We start from the raw sequence: 4,234 nt of genomic DNA, 5'->3' as shown, positions 1-4,234 counted from the left end.
CGGTTTCGCCACAGGGTTTAAGGATACTAATCAACAATCCTTACCCCACAGACACAACCTTTAGCACTGACTGGAAGAATTTTACTGATCAGTGTCACCTAGGTTTTTTAGAAATATTGCACACTAAGCGTACAGCACTTAGCATTTCTCCTTGTTTCTGAAATTACCCTGATAAAGGAACAACTACTAAATTTCAGTGAACACTGTGACTTCCACAAATTAGAGAAATCTGCCAGTAAAAGATTGGCCCTTTATGAAAAAGACCTCATCTCAAAAAAAGCCAAAGAATTGAAAAGAGATCGGGCTGACTATGCCCTTAACACTCTAGGAGATTGGAGATCTACTACGCTCCCTAGCTCTCATAAAGATATCAGTATACCAGAACACAACACCCTTCAAAAAAGGAACACTTTGACTCCATCCAATCCTTTGGCTTTGCATGATGAAGTCATCACGTACAGTAGGTCTTTTAAAAACAGTTCCAAACCCAGATTCAGTAACAAAACCAGTGCGGAGAAATCACTAATAAAGACTTATGATAACAATGTGACCAAAAACCATTTGTTGAGTACCATCGCTGAGACACTGGTTCCCGAACCCAATTACAAAAATATAGATCACACCCCTATCTTGGGCTCTCGTTCTCTACTAACTAATCCCTCATTTTTTAGGTGCACAGGTCACAATGTGCCTATGAATGCCTTTAAGTCATCAGACCTGGAAATCCATCTTTCTCGGTTACTCTCCACATCCGAACTAATGGAAGTCCCCCCTACCACAGACTCCCCTACCCTTCTACTTAATGACTCCATAGAAGACAGCCTTACGTCTTTACTACAGTTATCAACACACAACACCCCATTTTCTTCCAATCAACCCTCACCTAACGATCTGCCACACAGTCCCTATGAGAGCCACAACACGTCTCAGGGGTTTATTACTGCTAATCCCAATACGGACCTAGCCACATCCGCTTTGGATTTCACCTATGCGGCAACGTCTTTTTTAGGGCTTCCCTCTCAACTGATCAGGCCCCCATTAACCCCCACAGTTATCAGCAAAGATGTATTAATACCCTTTATCATGAGTCCAAAAGCACAAACAATAACCAATTTCTTCCCAAAGATTCAGAAAATCTCAACGAAAAGAAAATTAGACACAGATATAGAGGACGGAGAGGAGGCAAAAAACGCATCAAATCAATGCCCATCACTCAACAAAAAGAGAAACCTGATCAGACAATAAAACTTTTTATTCTCTCATCACATATTTTAAACACTTCTGAATTAAGTCTACTAAACAAAGGTCTATCCTTCTGTCCCACAGCCCCACCAGATAACTTTGAATTATTTATGGACCTCAACAGGTTCATAAGGAAGCTTACTCTTGTTAGACATTTTGCTATAGAGAAACCTATCATAACACCAGGACCTCTAACTGAACCATATGAAAATAATCCCATTCCTAACGCAATTTCGGTAGACGTTCACTCCAAGTCTGATTTTTATCTGACTTACCATCAAGGCTCCCTGGTAGTATCTTTTTCTACCCTTGTCAGCAATGAATTTAGGACAATAGATAAACCATCTAAATATCCAGATAATTTAACCACACAAGAGAGAAGAGCCATGAAAACCCTTCAAAAAAACAAGGAAATCGTAATCCGCACGGCAGACAAAGGGGGTGGTATTGTCATCCAGGACAGAAATAAATATCTTGATGAAACATTGAGGATCATAAGTGACACTACTTTCTCTTGCAAACTAGCCACCAACCCACTTCCCACTTCCATAAATGTATACCAAACCCTCATAGAGTCAGCTGCCAAAGATGGACTACTTACCAAAAAAGAAAAAGTTTTCTGTTTGTCCCTTTTCCCAACATGCCCTTTATCTATCATCTGCCAAAAATCCACAAGTCACTGATAAATCCCCCTGGACGTCCCATCATTTCAGGAATAGGTTCACTCACCAGTAACCTTTCCCATTTTGTGGACCTACATCTCCAACCCCTTGTACTCACTTTACCATCCTATCTAAAAGATTCCACGCAAATAATTAAAGATCTGATTGATATAAAAATCGACTCCCCGATATCCTCAATATGTTTTCTGACAGCTGATGTGACTGCATTATACAGTAATATTCCACATATTAAAGGTCTAGAAGTAGCCAACTCATTTCTGTCATCCAATACCTCAATCCCTGATTTACAGGTCCATTTTTTAATTAATTGTATCAAATTCATTTTTCAACACAACACATTCAGTTTCAATAACAACTGTTACAACCAAATCAAAGGGTGTGCAATGGGCACCCGATTTGCACCCGCATATGCGAATCTATACATGGGAGCATTCGAGAAGACATACATCTATGGGGAACATCCCTTTAAAAACAACATATTGTTATATAAACGTTACATCGATGACCTATTCTTGGTATGGAAAGGTAACGAGGATGAAGCTTCCCGTTTTATTGAGACTCTAAATACAAATGATTATGACCTATCATTTACGCATACATTTTCTTCCACTTCCATAGACTTCTTAGATCTTACAATCAGCTACGATACCAGCATTAACAAATTCACTACCAAAACTCACTTCAAACTAGTAGATGTCAACAGCTACATTGATTTTAGGAGTGCACACTATCGCCCCTGGCTCAAAAACGTACCCTTTGGGCAGTTTAGGAGGGTTAGAAAGAACTGCAGTACCGATGAAAACTTCAAAAAAGAGTGTAATGTCTTGGAAAAAAGATTCAAGGAAAAGCACTTTCCTTTAAATCTCATCAAAGGTGCACGTCGCAAAGCAACAGAACTATCACAAGATTCCTGTCTAAACCCTACCATTAGGGATTCTGAACCAAGTAACAAATATAATACCAATTTTATCACTACATACAACAAAGGAAGTAAAGCAATTAGAGCCATCTTATGCAAACACTGGCACATCATAAAGAATGATCCATATCTGAAGAACAAATTATCAGCCCAACCGAGCATCACATTCAGACGGTCTCTAACTCTTAAAAACATCCTGGCCCCTAGCAGAGTAAGGAAACATACAACACCACACACAAATTTTCTTTCTAATCTCAATGGTTCTTATAAATGTGGACACTCACGTTGTCTTTGCTGCAACAACATCAATCATAAAAAATACACCTATAAATCTACCGTCACCAATGAATCATTCCCAATCAAAACATTCCTCAACTGTGGTAGCTCATAAGTAATCTACTTAATGGAGTGTCCCTAACTACAATACATAGGCAGGACCACACAATGCCTGCGAACGAGAGTAAATAAACATTGATTTAATGTTAACACTGGTTTTTTAAAACACAGTGTTTCCCGTCATTTTGCTCAGGCACATGATTATCAATTTAATAAAATCAAGATTACACCTATTGAGAACATCCATCCAGATGTCCCAAATAGGTTTAGTAAACTTAAACAGAGAGAAAACTTTTGGATATTCAAAATGCAAACATTACTGTTAAGGATCTGCCAGGCACAGCGTCTGTATCCACGCCCATAGGTAGTCAGCCTGCACCTGCTTCTGTGTCTGTGGGACTGGCTCCATCTTCCACCACTCAGGATGGCAGGCTTAGGAGTGGGAGAGCCTATTGCAGCCTGGCCAGACGGAGCTAGCTCCCGCCCTCTGTTAATTTATACCTGCCTTTCCTGTTCCTCCTTGCTTGTGATTCTTGTTTTGTTTCCTGGCCCTGCTGCAGCTTATTTAAACCATTTGACCCTGCTTCATATCGACCCTGGCTTACTGACTACTCTCCTGCTCTGCGTTTGGTACCTCGTGCACTCCTGGTTTGACTCGGCTTGTTCACTACTCTCCTGCTCTGCGTTTGGTACCTCGTACACTCCTTGTTTGACTCGGCTCGTTCACCACTCTTGTTGCTCGCGGTGTTGCCGTGGGCAACTGCCCCTTTTCCCTTGCTTCTGTGTACCCTTGTCTGTTTGTCTGTCGGGCACTTATTGAGCGTAGGGACCGTCGCCCAGTTGTACCCCGTCGCCTAGGGCGGGTCGTTGCAAGTAGGCAGGGACTGAGTGGCGGGTAGATTAGGGCTCACTTGTCTGTTTCCTTACCCCGTCATTACATAATCACAAGCCCATATACCTACTTTACCATGGTCCCTCACACTACTATGGACCCCCTTGAGACCCTGGTTCAGCAAATGCAGGGTCTCTCCCTATAGGTCCAGGCCCTGGCTCA

This window comes from Rhinoderma darwinii, chromosome 6, assembly GCF_050947455.1.
Source record: "Rhinoderma darwinii isolate aRhiDar2 chromosome 6, aRhiDar2.hap1, whole genome shotgun sequence".
Taxonomy (NCBI): Eukaryota; Metazoa; Chordata; class Amphibia; order Anura; family Rhinodermatidae; genus Rhinoderma; species Rhinoderma darwinii.
The sequence above is the reverse complement of the archived record's forward strand: the minus strand, read 5'-3'. Positions refer to the sequence as shown.